This window comes from Bacillus rossius, chromosome 1, assembly GCF_032445375.1.
Source record: "Bacillus rossius redtenbacheri isolate Brsri chromosome 1, Brsri_v3, whole genome shotgun sequence".
Classification (NCBI taxonomy): domain Eukaryota; kingdom Metazoa; phylum Arthropoda; class Insecta; order Phasmatodea; family Bacillidae; genus Bacillus; species Bacillus rossius.
Window position 1 is genome coordinate 81,166,733 of NC_086330.1, and position 16,657 is coordinate 81,183,389.

The 16,657-nt window shown below is 37.1% G+C and overlaps 1 long non-coding RNA gene across 1 annotated transcript in view; it reads left to right on the forward strand.

Annotated features, from left to right (window-relative positions):
- The first annotated feature begins 5,143 nt into the window (after window positions 1-5,143).
- LOC134529254 (uncharacterized) overlaps window positions 5,144-16,657 on the forward strand; it is a 132,477-nt gene continuing 120,963 nt past the window's right edge. The window contains exon 1 of the long non-coding RNA XR_010074513.1: window positions 5,144-5,388. This is a non-coding gene — a long non-coding RNA (uncharacterized LOC134529254). The remainder of the gene's footprint in view (window positions 5,389-16,657) is intronic.

A 16,657-nucleotide genomic window follows, 5' to 3' on the forward strand; every position in this document is an offset into this window, starting at 1 on the left:
ATGCGTTAACATTTATTTCAATTTCATTAATATCTAGAGATATATTATTACTTCGTAGATTATTTTCATTATATATATCAATTCTGCCCGTGATATACTCTCGAAGCATGATATATATATTTTTAACTAAACTTATGTTTAGTAACCTTGAAATGCAATCTCATTGGTTACCATTTGTTACGTTTCCGTGCGCTGTGGAAGAAACAAATGCCATAGTAAAATGTTAAGAATTTGCAAGATGGCGGTTACTATGTCATCATCGCCTTACTGTATGCTGGCAGATGAGAAATTTAAACCGCCTTAAGGATTTTTTTACGTAGAACAAACATTGTTATATTGATTAACTATCGAAATGAGAACAGGAATCGATTCAATCAATCATTATTTTTAAAAGGGACAATTTTTTTTTAATTTTGTTTAATTAATGTACAGGAGTCGTTCGGTTTCGATTATTCCACACATATCGACAATGTACTGATGGAATAGTTGTCAACATTTCAAGATTTGATTTTCACTATTTACACGAATCATCAATCGATATGAGTAGTAATTCATAGCACTGACTTTCTTATATGTTTCGTCATCTGTTTATGGATTTCTCAATTTGATGTTAAAATGTATCCATCGTCTCCGTGCCAACATAAAATTGAATACATATTGCAATCCGTCGTATGAGCGATGAGTTGTTGAGACTCGTACATTAACATTTATATGATGAAAAATAATATAACGTGAGTTAAATTCTTCTCCATTTATAACGATCGCTGCTTCATTCATTGTTGGTGCGTTATATTGTATTTAATGTTGGCCGACAGATGTTTTGTCTACTCTAATTAAAACTTTGTAGTCATCAGTTGGCATTTGTTCACTGGCAGTTTTGAACGATCGAATTATTTTATCTTTATCAAATACTCTTTGTAAACCAGCCACAATTTTTCGTTTAGTCCCCGTATTGAATCTACAACGTTGATCTACTTGTTCATCAGAGTTTTCCATGAAATAAATTTTGAAGAAATGTGTAATCTTCGTTTGGCACAGGTATTGTATTTTCAATGTTGGCATGTAATTCTCGCGTACAGTGTTTGTTGCACCGAACGATATCATTTGGAAACATTAATTATACTTACGTATGTTATCCAAGAAAGGTTTAGAGTGACTTGAATCACTTGATACCAACATTACTAATAATTGTTCGAGTGATGAATTCAGTTCTGGTACTTCACCTTTCCACTCTAGCAGCACATTCCTGACTGCAATATACTATTATTTATTCATTTTTCCAATAACCAGACTTAGATGAATACTAGAATCGTAACTAGGATGGTAATTGAACACATTAAGATTAAAATCAACGTGCATTATTTGTCTAGATCGAGCAGTGCGTACTCGAGTAGTTTTAGTCTTGCTTCGCGCTGAACGTCTGTTTCAGATGAACGGGCTTGGGAATTTCGTACTCGAGTGGTTTCAGTCTTTATTCTCGTTGCTCGTCTGTTTCTGAAGCTCGTAATGTCTTTTTTCTTTTTACTTGAGCGGTAGATCGTCCATTAGCTTTTCGTTTAGGTGGCGTAATTAGGGCTAATTCGACTGGAAAGTATATTCTGTTTTCTCACAATTACAAATTCACAATCAACTTCACTTAATATGACACACATTTGAAGGCAGACACCATAAATACATATTTTCAATTGTTAATAGGACCATAGAAAAGAGAAATTGTTATAAAATACTTACTTGTAAATATTAGATATGACTCGCTCACAACCTAGTGTACGTTATCTCACAAAGACAGTGGTAACCTTCCTCGTTTTTCAATGTTAAAGTGTGCCCTGTTTACAACGACATGGCGAAATATCGTCAAGAATAATTAAACTATATTTTAAGAGTTGCTGTACCCGGCATGGTTTGTATGTAACCTTGATGGTTTGTATGTAAAACGCACAAAACATTCAGTTCGCTTAATTTAAAGTCTCACCAAGGAGGATAAGAAGTTGTCAAACCTTACTATATGACTATAAGCTAGAGAAATGACACACCATTTTTTGTATGTCTATGACCTATGATTGCTTCTGTTATAAAAATGAATTTACCAATGGCAATCGGTTGAAAGGTATTGAAGTTGATGCGCTGTAACACCATTTAGTGGTGGGTTACAAAAAAAAATGGATAGCGTATAAACCTTCTCCATGAAAAAAAAAAACACTTCGATCTGCAAAATTTCGTTGCAATCGGACGAATGGTTTAGGAGCACATAGATGACATGCATACATACAAACATTCATATATATATACTGAAAGAATATGAATGTATAGGGATAGTATAAGGGGAAATATTAAAAGTATCATATTAAACAACTTTTTTCTTCACACACCAGAATTAGTTTAGACTATAATAATATAAATGGCATGAACAAGAATGGTTACTCGTGCAAATCGCATATGGTAGATCTCAGATAGTAGATAACGTTCCTAGAAAAATTATTATTCAATATGAAAAATTTCACGAATTATCAATAAATAGGGATTGGAAATATTCGCGAGTTCAATGACCTCTAGGATAGACTCCACGATTCCCTACATATTCGGGCAAATGCCACATGCTCATCGACTAATTAGTAATTACTTCTGAGACCTGTCGACGAGAATGCTTCCGATTCGATACTTATTTGGTTGAAGGTTTTTCACTGGCTCAAAGTCCTTAACATAAACTGTGAGCCAATCACATAAGTAATATGAAGGTACAGGTGTTTGGATCCCAGCATAGTGCGAAACGAATCCGCGAATTTTTCCGGTCTCTATCAATAAATGATTCTGACATAAACTAATGCCGTTTCTATATATTGATTGAAAGCAGCTCTCTTTATCTATCAGCATTTCCCACAATCCCGCACGCAAGATGGGCGCGCCAGTCACGTCCAACAGTCCGGACCTCTGGGCGGTCCGTGTCCTGGTCCCGGTGAGTGACGTCCATGGTCGCACGCAAACTGCCCAGTTCTACAATCGCGATGTCCGATGTCCGAATCTTCTGATTTAGAAAGTAGTCACTAGAGCGCAGTGAATGTAGAACGGCAAAATAAGTGTTTTTCCGATTGTTTTTTTTTTTTTTTTTTTTTCATGCACTGTAAATAATTTTGCAGCTTAGTTTTGATTATTAATTTAACTTTCTAAAGTTTTAAGATTACAATAATATTTAGTTATTTGGCGAGGAAAAAGTAAATGCTAATAAATAAATTGTAATCACACTGCCGAAAATAAATCCGTGTGTTCAGCCTCTGTAAAGCGCCGGTCGCAAAACAACACTAACAAATATTTCATTTCGTCTTCTTGGCATCCTACCACATCTGCCGTTAGTTACTGTTTAAGGACACAGATTGGGACAAAAAGTTCAATTTGACCAATGTATTCGGACCAGGGAGGTTAAAACCATCGCCATCACCACCCATGACGTCAGAGGGTCACGTGGGCCAATCAGCGATCGGTGCCCGACAGACACAATATAGGACATTGCTATTTTAGAAGGGCCTGTAGTCGCACACGACCCGACTCGAATCGTTCCAGCATACTTAAAATACGTTCCGTTCGAGATAGTACCGTGTGACTCCAACCTGTTTGCGAATGAAATCTCTTATAACGTATGGCCCCAGATGGTAAGTCGGGCAACTAGGATGTCGAGCAATGTCGAGCGATGTCGTCCAAGGATGTCGTCGCACTGGACGTCCTCTTCCCCCCTGATCCGAGCACCGTCATGCCAGCCTATGCTTCTTGCGACCAATCAGCAGCTCTATGGGCCCCTTAACTATGCAGAACGGTTTTTCTTTTAAACCGCATCGAGGCGGGCTGGAAATTGAATAGAAACTACAGCGGGCGATTCCATGGAGATTTTTGAGGAACAAGCAATTGTATTTAGGGTACTAAATTAGCCACCACGTGGAAGACTCGTAATTAAATCTTGAGGATTAGGCTATTAATTGTTGTTGGCTGAGAGTCGTCTAGTCCGTGTGATGTTTACATGGTTGTTCGCTGTCAAACATCTACTAGATCTAAGGCGCGTTTAAAGTTTAGAACGCGAAATAATAAAAAAATATAAAAAAAACTTGTTTATTGTATGATTATAAATTATTCCCGTTATCGTTCAATTTACATGCATGGTTCGTGGCATGTGATACGCGCTCTGCTGAATAGGTTGTTACTTGTTTTACTCACATTTTAGAGAAACAACTCTAGTAGTTTTACTGTCTGTGATAAGTTGAATTAAGCAGTTTCCAATGACAATTAGAATACAGAATACAGCGTTTTAGAGAATAAAATAATTTTTTTAAATTATACGATGCGCGCACCATACTACAACGAAATTATCACAAGATAAAAAATGGTTACATAAAAATAAAAAAAATTATATATATTCTAGTAAATCTTCTACATTAGTGACTGATATTGAATACTGGTCCATAACATTAAAAACATTTATTTTTTGTCAATATTAGTGACAAAAATTGTGTTTATAAACTTTTACATATTGTGTATTTATAAAAGTGAGGTTATGTTCCCGAATGTATATTATATTCGCATTATAAATTATTACATAATTACTTAGTAATAATTTAAAATTAATAAATTCGAATAAATATTCAGCATATTTATTGTTTTCATTACTAATTACAATTTATCTCGATTATTTTACTAAATTAAATAATTAATTTTATACACTTGTTTATTTTAACTTTGAATGCTGAGTATTTATTAATTATTTAAATTTATAATATTCCTCCAGATCGCTTATTTTTATTTCTAATAATTATTTGTATGCCAAACTAAAGTTAGTTTTTTACTACGCCAAGTAGCGTAACTTCTAACGCGCGTACATAATTACACACACACACCCACACACTTTTTTTATTTGTGTGTCATTTCTCTCGCTGAGTGACAAGCTCTGCTAATGCGACAGCTGGATCGCTGGTCTCTCCAACGGCGTGGCGTATACTTTTTACGAGTTGTATTTTCAGACGAGTACTTTTTTTTTTTTAATTTATTTTAAGCGATTAGTCATCCCCAGAACGGAGTTGAGGCTGGACGAAGGCCTTTTACAGGGGAGTGACTTTACCACTTGGTGTTTTTTTTTTTCCTTCTTCTCCTGTTTGCAGTATCCTGGCAGCCGCGATGGCTGGTCGAGTCGAGGACAAGGCCTCCTGCTGTCTTCTGCGGCTGCAGCTCTCTCTCTCTCTCTCTCTCTCTCTCTCTCTCTCTGAGGGTCGACGTGCTCTGCGGCCGGTGCATGGTGCAGTCTGCCGTCTGCGAACGTCGGTCTCCCAAGTCGACGCCAAACACAAACTGCTGAAGGCCCGTCCACAATAGTCCCGCACCTGCGGGCGGTCCGTGTCTTCAATGCTACTGGTAAACAACGTCGCATTGTCGCACGGAAAACAGCCCTGTCTACAATTGTGATGTCCGAATCTACTGATTTATAAAGTAGTCACCACAGCGCTGTAAATATAGAGCGACAAAATAAGCGTTCTTCGATTGTTTTTATTTATTGCTTTGATGCATGGGTACTAGGAGGTTGCAAGGTGCCTAAGACGCCCGTTGAAAAATTATGAATACAACAAACACTTTAATTTAATATGCACGAAATGTTTATTAAAAATTCAATTTCTTTTAATATTGTGTAAATGTAAATTATTTCTGATGTGTATATGAAATGATAAAATATATTTGACAAATATATATATATATATATATATATATATATATATATATATATATATAAAATAACACAACTGTGATATTAACCGATAATTTTAGCAGCACGAAATCAAGTATATAATATAAAAATTCAAAAGGGCGTAAATATATATTTTTATATATACATAAAATACAAAAATACCTATAGATTTTTAAAATAAAATTATAAACTTAAAATATTTAAAACATATTAATTTTTTTTGAAAGGGCATAAGTACAAAATGTAAAATATCACCAAGAGATTCCTAGTTATGTAAACTTAATTTTCCAAAAGGGAAACATTTTTTCAGTTTTTTGTTTAGAGTTAAACTTTCTGAGGTATAAGGCTTTTTAATAATTATACGCATAGTTATTTGTAATGATAAACCCTTCCATTTAAAAACTAAGGCGTGTTCCACTTATGTATATGTATTTTAAAGTTATTATATTGTTACACTTCCATTATATATATATTATACACAGCTCTATGTAGTAGTCTAATATTTGTGCTTCATGATACGATTGTCTCCAAGGTATACATATTTCTTTGACGTTGCAGAGTCAGTGATGAGCGTGTGTGTGTGTGTGTGTGTGTGTGTGTATATATATATATATATATATATACATACATGTGTATGTATATATATATATATACATGTGTATGTGTGTGTGTGATTCATTTATGTTTAAGAGCACATTTATGAAACGGTAACCAAAAACCGTAAGTATCACGAATATTCTTCTTCTTCTTCTTCTTCTTCTTCTTCTATGATATCAAAGAACACAGACAGGGTCATTAGTTCAAGTTGGCCAACGTATTCGGAACAGGGAGTTTCAAACTACTGTCCACACCATCCATAACGTCAAAGGGTCAAGTGGACCAGTCAACGATCATGTCCGTCGAACACAATTTGGGACACTGCTATTGTAGACAGGTCGTATATCGGACACCATACTTGGACTGGAGTTCAGTGGAATCGCTTATACCTCTGTCACAAAGAATACACATGAATTGCAAATTATATATCACTAGCTGAAGTATCGGCGTTGCCCCGGCTGAACACGTCATAATATAAGGAACATCACGACCGAGTTTCAAGTCTGTAGGACATACATTTGAAAAAAAAAAGAAATTTTGATTTTAAAGTCCCATTGATTGCACAATCCCGGTGCATCATGACTACGCATCAGCCAAACAGGAACGCCAAGCTTTAGCTTCATTTTGTGGGAAGGCAGGTAACCACTATGCAAAACGTAACGGACGCACCAAACGATAGTGCGGTACAAATTCAAGGCAACGCCATCTATTGACGAAGTTATAAACTAAACTGTTATTTCCGCATTTAGTTCGCTAGTAGCCTCGAGCTTCACTAAGCGGATGGGTTTCGCCAAGGAGAAGGATAGGAAGTTGCCAGACCTTACTATATGACCGTGTGGCGGACATAAAGAAATGACACAGACTCACTGTTTGCGTGTCTAAAACCTACCTCCTATATTTTTCTATTTTAAAACTGAATTTACTCTTTCTTTCACTTCCTTGGGGTTGGAATTTCATAATTATATGTAGTCTTCCACCCTATCGGATGTGATGAGTCATGAGACTGGTTCAGACCAAACCATACCAGGCATGACAATAATGCGGTGGCTCTATTGGCTTCCGAACTGTGCGGGTGGAGTGACAAGGCAAATATTCCACCCAGCAGGGAATCGAACCCGAGACCTCAAACTACTGAGCCAACGGATGAGTACGTTAGAGAAGAATGTGTACGAATTGAAGCACTATTTAAAAGTTTATAAAACATAATTTATTTTATTTCCAAAATCATTAACACTTTAAAGTAAAATACAAAATTGATATTCTTAGTATAATATTACATAATTTACATTCTGATAGTTGACACTCATAGAAAAAATACTTGAACTATAGTGAATACTTATAATGTTTTATTGTCTAAAAATGTAACTTTAAATAGTTTCTAAACATATTAAAAATGTGAATTTTAGATCTATCCATAATAAAAAGTTAACATTAAGATTGGCGATTACCATTTCAAAATGAAAAGAAAACTAAAAAAAAAAAAAAAAAATATGAACGAAATGGTTTATATTAATTATTTATATAGCAATTATAATACGAATAAAAATTCATATAAATTCTTAATGACATTATAAGAGAAAATATCGCAGTCATCAACAGAAATTATATATTATTTATTATCTTCATAATGGCTGCTCCGTATATTAATTTAACTATAACAAAATTAAAAATAAATTATTCAATTTCACAGCAAGCACACTAACGCAGAGGTAAAATATAGCTGGCAACTCAATCTGTTCACAAAGGGTTGAAACGAATGATAAAATGTACCACATAATTTCACCTTGTAATTAAATTGGTTTCCAAAAGGTTTTGAAAAAGAGAGAAGTGAAAGGGAATTACTCGCCCGCTATTCATATGTTTCGTGAGTCATCAGGACGGTGACTGCGCGTTTTCGCGAAGTGCAAATGGAGTGCTTGCTTCTTGCTGCTTGCTGCTTGCTGCAAGCCTGGTTTACACGCTCACCGTGCTTCGGACCGGCTCCAAACAAATTTAACTTTTGAAGGAACTGGGACAACACAAAGCATAAATGCCTGGGTAAGAATCCGAACACAGTAATACTGTGAACATTTTTTTTGAAGTGATACAGTCGTTTTCATTTAAATGTACAAATTTATGAATATCATTAATTTTACATGAATATTTCTGTTCCAGTTACAATAAAAAAAAATCCAGTGTATTCTGCGGCCAAAGAAGATTCTTACTCCTTTGTAATAATGGGACATAGGCGGAGACGTGAAATTCTCGTAATTCTCCGGTGCTAGGGTGTGCTGCACCAACATGTACACCACGAGCTCGCCACTTGCTGCCACGATATTCCGTCTGTAGCAGTCGCGCGCGGGGTAGTCGAGGGTGGATCGCAGGTATCTATCACCCAGGGCCGAAAAGGGCCGCAGTTGGGTAGAATGCCACTTGCATCCGGAGCCGGGAACAGCACAGCCATCCTGATCTATGTTTCCCACACTGTATTTTTTTTTTAATATAAAACAGAAATATTCAATTAAACTTATAGATAATTGTAAATTTGTAAATTTAAATGAAAACAACGGCATCACCACAAAACAGTGATCAAAGTAATACTGGGTTCGTATTCTTAACCGGGAAATTATGTTTGTGTTCCCCTAGTACCTCCAATAGTTAAATTTATTTGTAAACCGTTTCCTGTTTAGCTTTCCAGCGTTAACCGCGCACATTAATAAGAATAATAGGACAAAATTAAGTAAAATTTTAGAATATTTGATCATCTTTTCCATGGTTTAAAAAATAAGGCTTGAATGAAACATTGATTAAAGTATAAAATTATGCACCAATTTTCGTGACAAATACTCAGTATTATCTCCTAAAAACTTTGTAGTATTTCAAACTATTTCTTGGCAACTGGTTTTTAAATGGAATGTTTAGTGAAAACAAAGATTTTTTTCTGTGTAGGATTTCCTGAAATCACTCCACTACATAACTTCCAAGTACCTCGGTCATTTGTTACTGAATTCTCCAGAGCTGTGTTGTGTGCCACAGACTCTGATGGCCTCGCTGCCCACGAGATATGACGTCAAAAAAAAATAATAAAATGAATCTTCTCTTCGGGCCATGTTGAATAACTATGACCAGGTATTTTTAGCGGGGATAAAACAGAATGCTCATTAGACTCAAATAATGTATTCCCGCGTCAGTGGATTCTTCCTCGTGTTTGGCGGTTGTCTGGCCAGGCCATCCAGGACGCGTTTAATTCCTAACAAAACTGCTGTGATTTGTGTGCCGACATCAGAAATGTCCCTGAAATAAACTCTACGAAACACAGACACGAAGCTACAGAGTTTTTCCACATAGCTGGTATCGAAAAATACATGCCCCTTAGGACGTCTGTAAAATTCGCGTCGTCAATTAGAGACAGTCTTAAATGCATAACATTATACATTTGAATAAACATTTTCACTGGCCCATGGGTCTTGGGCATACCCTGAAATAAAGGAAGGCAATGAGGGGGGAGGGAAAAAAAACGATTATCCAAATGACCAGGACCGCATGCAACCCATACAGAAGGTAGAATGTGGCAGCAGCCAATGAACGAAAGAAATTGGTTTGTGTATGAACAAGTGCTCTGAGCCTTGCCTGGTATAACAAAATAACGTGAATTTTGTAGTGGTCAAGAATGGTAAACAACATTAAAATGTAAAAAAATGGTTATAAAATATATCCTGTCTAAGGTCCCAAAGAATATACCATAATCACGCTAATTTTTTTTGGGTACCAGTTTGGGCTCTTAAATTCGTACATAATCAAGTCGGTGTGGTTTTAAATTAGGCTTCACGTAGCCTATCTTACGACATCACCGCGTTCACAGCGAGCACCTTGTTGATCGAGCGGTCTGCCTCGCGGTGAAGCGACCAGCAGTCGTGGAGCGTCCGCGTGACCTTGGCAGCATCCGCGTCGTCTCCTGACGTCACGGGCAGTTTAACCTCCCGAGTCAAGTAGCCTCTCTCTCCTCGCGAGCGACGCTGCTTCCATTCATCCAGCGGTCCCCGCCTCCCTCGAGGACTCTGGCGCGCCCGAAGGCCCAGCCCCCAAGTTGCGGGGAAACAGCCGGCCGAATCCAGACCGCAGGCCCGCCTCCCGGAAACTCTGCTGAGTAATACACATGTTCGGCGGCAGTCGTGTCGAGTCATCTCGCGGCGCGCACTTCCCGGTACCTGTGTTCCTCCCTGGCTTCAGAGAACGCTGCTGAGTTTCTCCCGGCAGCCAAGAGCTGGACACTTTGCCTATTCATCTTCTGCTAGTGACGAGGTATATCCCTCACACATGTCCTCAGTCAGCACTTCATAAACTCTACACTATTACCTCGCACGTGTTTGTTTTCTCTATGTTTATTGGAAGATTATAATTATGGCTTTTATTTATTATTTTTTAAGCTCGCAATTTAGATGTTAAACAATTACTATGTATGTGGAACCATGTACATTTCGCAAAAAAAAATCTTTGTATTAAAACCTTGTAGCATCGTTTGCGTTTCTTGATTGGCTGGGTTTATTTCAGGTACAAGATTACTATGACCACACCAATAATAGCCATCCAGTATGGAAGCAACGCCAAATTAAAGACAACCTGTGCCAAATTTCATGTTGGTATCCAAATATGAACTATCCTTCACAAATAGAAAACTAACAGAATGCACTATTACTGGCGAAGAAGTTTACTATGGCCTGTAATCAGTAACCACGCGAGTGATGTCGGGAGCCCATTGATCTTCTGGAGTAAGGGTCCAGTCCTCGTTAAGCGCAGTTAAAGGAGTGTGTGCCCTAACTTAAGGCTCCCACACACGATCAGTCCGAACTGTCAGTAAATTAACAGCCGGGTTTGCCACGTGTGAGCAAGAACAGTGCACTGATCAGTCGGAAATGATGGACTTCCCATCGAATCGGCCTATGGGATCGAGAGCCCTCAGTCCGGACTGCCGTGTGTGGAAACATCGTTTAGCCAGTCCAAACTATCAGTCCAAACAATCAGTCCATCAGTCCATAAACTGTGTATCGTGTCAAACATCCTTGTTATACCTTTGGTTGCCTTGATATATTTTTTCTATTTCTAACTAAAAGTGGAACTGCAACTGCAACATCCTAAGATTCTTCCCTATTCCATGATAAAACGATACGTCCAAAAGCACCAACAACCACAAGACTGATCGTGTGTGGGGAAGGCTTCAGTTCAGTCCAAATTGTCAGTTCAGACTGTTCGGTCAGAAATGAGCTCCTGGATTGATCGTGTGTGGGGGTCTTAGACTCCACCAGTGCCTAGCATACGACATGCAAACACAAAATAATAACAACCAAAAAAACATAAAAATTACACACTCGCATATTACAAACATTACTAATAAATCATTAATGCCTCACTATAAACATTCATGTTTTATAACAACATAAACCATATAAAATGACACCATTTCGTTCAGTATTAGATGGTTAGATGACGGAATTATAAGTTCCAACTTTCCAATAAGTGATATTTAAATGTTTCTGAGTAGAACGTTGCTGTTGAGCATTCTGGTCGAAGCGTTCCAGAGGCGAGTTGCCGTTACTGAAAAGGATTCTGACGTAATTTTCGTTTAATGCGTGGCCATATTCGCTTGGTGTTTTGGCAGAACAAGCAAAGAATTGGACTTCACATTCCCGTGGTTGGCTAAAAGCCAGACGCGGAGCTGGTCGTGTGGACTCAGGGGAGGACGTCCGTGTAACAAGCACTTTACCAGCGTCCTGTTTACGTAGAATTCGCCCCGACGCGACGGCCTGTGAAACTCTGCGGAGGATATTCGCGCACGGTGCGTGTCAACGCGCCCCTTTTTTTTACATGCAGAGCCGGACACAGCATTGGGTGTTTGCCAATTCTCAAGCGGAGGTCCCGAACCCACAGAACCTTCATCGCATGGAAAAAGATTTCTTATTTGCGCAAAAAAGACGTGATTTTATTATAAAGGATGGTTCACCAGGTGTTGCCGCCACTCGCAGGGCTCATTCCTTACGTCTTTGGAAAAAAATCGTCACACAATGTGGGCACTATTAAACTTATTTACAGAGTAATTGGAAACGTAATAAATGCCTTACAATGAACAGCTTACTGCGCGTGGGAACCTCACAAACCACTGAGGAACTATTTGCTCGTATCACGCAGTAATGAAAGACAGCCACGATCAGCCACGTGGACCGACACGTGCGGTACATGATCGTGAGGCCAAGTGTGTTCAAGCAGACCGCGTAGCTTGTTACGCGGAATTGTGGTGCTCAGCTGTAAACAATACGGTCTAATGATGCATCATCGTATTCACCGTTGAATCGGTTATCATTGTTTTCGGGATTTTTCTAATGCTACGAATTACACGATTGATATTGGGAATACGACCCACACTTTTTGACGTATATATTAAGCAACAAATTGTTCTGCATCTATTTTGTTAGTTTAATAGACATTCACAGAATAAAATAGAGTTTCATTTCAGACTCTCTGATTCGGTTCAAAAATTAGTGAATATTTATTATGATTTGTAAAATATGTCTTTGCAAATAGTATATTTTATACACAGGAACCGATTTCCTGCAGCCAGCGCTTAGTGCAGATAAACTTTAGCCCCCCCCCCCCCCCTTTTTCTTTCCATTTACCCCAAAATATCAAATAATTATACAAATTTAAGCGTATTTACTACAGGCTTTTAAACAGCACATTATTCAACTAGGTATATACTAAAGTTTTTTCAAAGCCATAGGCTGTTCTAGGGTAAAAAATTTAATTATTTACAAAAAATAGAAACAACAAAATTTTAAAGAAATTCCAAAAAAATAACATTTTTATTTTATGCAAAGTTTTGTAGATAAAAATACTATGCAATAGGTGCATTATGACACATGTACTGCAGGTAACATAGAAAATTTGATTTTAATATAACTTGGGATGGTAAAAGTTAGAGTTATTTGCAAACATATCTAAGTTATCATTGAAATATTTTTAGGAACAGTTCAGTGCCCAAAACGTTATTTGGAAATATCTCCATGTAGCAGAAATTCTTTACATTAAAATTAAAGTTTCCTTTATTATTATTTTTTTTTTTAGTAAACTCATTTACAATGCATACAAAGTTAGTTTTCAAAGTTATATTTTTTTCCAGTGCTCATTACAACTAAAGAACTTAACTTATCATTCATATCTGCTTAAAACTGAAAAATCTCATTCCGCAATAGTCTGCTATCGGTAACATCAAAAACATTCTAACTGCAATTTCAAGATTGGGAAAAGTGCTTGATGAATTGTTTTCTTTAATATAAGAATCCAGTTTAGGTAAGCCTTTGAATCTATCAAGTTCAACATACATTTGAAAATGGACACATTCATTTACAAAGTTTGAAGTGATATCTTCAGAGTACAATGAGCAAAGTTTCAAAGCACCGTTCTTATCTTCTGATGGTTCGGATGAGCGAGTCAACAAAATATGTATCTTGAAGCTACGACTTCATTAGCTCCTTTCCTTCTTGTCAAATTTGCTAGAAGTGCGTCGATAATTTTAAGGAACAAATTATTTTTGAAATAGGTTATTTCATTAAGGTCTCTTTCGATCCCATGTGTTTCACCTTCATCTGCAAAGATTTTTTGCTTCCTTACTCTTGAGTAGCTAGGATCCTACGTCCAGCCATTCTCATGGCAGATTGTTCATAGACATAAAACTCACCCCTTATTTCTTTTAGAAATCCTTCCAAAGTTTTGAAATGTTTGATTCCTACTTCAAGATTAAGACTTTCACACTGAAAGTTGTTAGGACATTTACTTACTCTTTCCAAAATGTCATTCCACATAAATAGCAGAAAAGTGGTCTCGAAATTTTAAAACTTTCTCTCAAAGTTTTGTGCTTCAAATCGACAAGCAGGTTTCACACTGGGGTCTTCCGATTGCTGCCTCAATGATTCTTGCACTTCATCTTAACATTTTACTAAAGCTAGAACAGCATCTGCTCTTGTAGACCATCTTGTTTCTGACAAGGATTTTACCACAAGCGTACGGTTTTTTACTATGTATTCTTTTAAAATACTCCACCTGTATGTTGTAACACGAAAAAGTAGTTATACAAATCCTGGACAAAACCAAAGAATGCTACTGTAGCAGTGGAGCATTCTGCACCAGCAGAGCCAACAAGATTTAATAAAAGTGCAGCATACTGTATGTATTCAGCAATGGAACAGTGATGCTTTATTCGGGTCTGACATGTTGGAGGCATTGTCATAACTTTGGCCCCTACAATTCTTGATACTGATATCAAAACTTTCAAAACAGCCAACTATAGTATTTCTATGCTGGAAGATGTAAGCAATACTTCAGGCAGTAGCTTAATAAGTAGTTCTACAGGTTTTGGTTCTGTTTGAGCAGTTTGAGGTATATATCATAATACAATAGCCGACTGGTCAATGTGAGAACAATCAGGTGTCGAATCTACAATGCGAGTGTAGTATCTACCTTCTTTCACTTTAACTACGGTTTTAAACACACAGTTACCAATAATTTCAATAAATTCATTGCATGTTTGAGAAGACAGGTATAAGGTGCGTCCTTGACCCTATTACCATACTTCTCAATGTGCTGCGAGAGGAATGGATTCACTAATTATCTCAAGGCATCCAAGAAATAAACCGTTTAAAGTTGATACAATATTTTCATTATCTCCTTGGAATGTTAAATCCCTAACTGCCAATACTCTGACAACAGAAACTATGCTTGATAGTAAACACTTCGCCAGTAGTTTATATATATATATATATTACGCCTATGGTCATGTGACTGTTCATGGTCGTTCGTGGCTGTGCTTCCAGTCATTAAAACCGGTGGAAAAATGAGTTTTTGCATTGAATGGATTGAAATAAACAGCACGGATAACAGAAGACTTTACCAGTTGTCTACGAGTATAACAACCAATCTCTTAAAACTACGTCCCCGTGCTTTAAGACATAGCTTAAGACAAATATTTTTTAGCGTCATTGTAGTTCGCTGAGATTTCGAAAAATCCACCATTAAGTTTTTTTATGGACATTTTTAAGAGCATTCTCAACGACTAAGTTTGACTTAATATTCCAAGCAGCAGGATCGTCTATATAAATTTAAATATGTAAGCCTACCTCTGCCATTGCATGTGAGCTAGTTCCGTACCGCTGCTGCTGGACAACTTCAGGGACGTCATCAAGGTTAACACTAACGCAAGGTTGGTCAGTCTGTGTCTCTAGCAGGTCTCCTTATGTAAAGTTAAGCGGGGTCGGTTGTGAAGTCGATGGTCTCGGTGAGACATCCTGACACTCGGAGGATGGGGTTGAACGAGTATAACTCGAAGCAAAAAAAAAAAGCTCCAATTTTCGGCACTTTCTTAAGCAGTTCAAGTTCGTCAATCTGCTTTTTAAAAGTGCGTTTTTTTTATATTCAGCACCACTTAACCTTTTCCTCATAAAAACATTATAACAGACTCAAAATCCAAAAAATGGTAACGAAAATACAGCAAATAAAGCGCACACGTGACGCGCGTCTCAACTGTAACTGAGAAACGAGCGAGACTGACACTGAGTCATCTGTGTTTCCCCCTCCACTGCATCATTGTCACCACGCTGCCAGCCCTGACATTACCCTCGGTCACCCTTACAAAGACACCCCGTTCAACCTACCCCATGCACCGTCACTCGTCACACAAATCAAGTCATCAACCTACAACAGGATATGTGGTCTCCTACGGCAAGTGCACATATATTACACGCCTTTTTGTTCTGCTTTAAATTGAAGTATTTGAGAAGTTTATTTTGAAACAATCAAACGTTAAAAAACTTGTTTCCTGTCTTTTTTTGTTTTGTCTTTCTATTTATTAGCACCTCGAGTTCTCCCGCCCCTCAAAATCTGGCGCTCTGGGCAAATGTGCAGTTAGCACGTATGTAAATTGGGGCCAGTTTTGTATAAGTATTTACCCAGCAATGACTATAGATTGTACACAATTATTCGCAGAAAATATGGTACGATATACTATTAGTATTAGGCTATTTCCTGAACTACAGTTTGTCTTTTTTAAAAAGAACTTGGTCTTTTTTACTCAAAATAACTACTATATTATAACCTTATACGTAATAATTCACTGAACAATACACCGACACAAAAATATACACAATTATAAGATTTTCTTAGATAATAACCTTACCTATAATTTTATGGCTGAGTAACACATTAACATGTCGATTATAACTGTGTATGTACGGCGAACTAGATTACCAATTGATAATGAAAGTTTACTTAGCAAATAAAATGTTTCAAGAAATATCATTTAGTGTTTATTCGTTATTACGT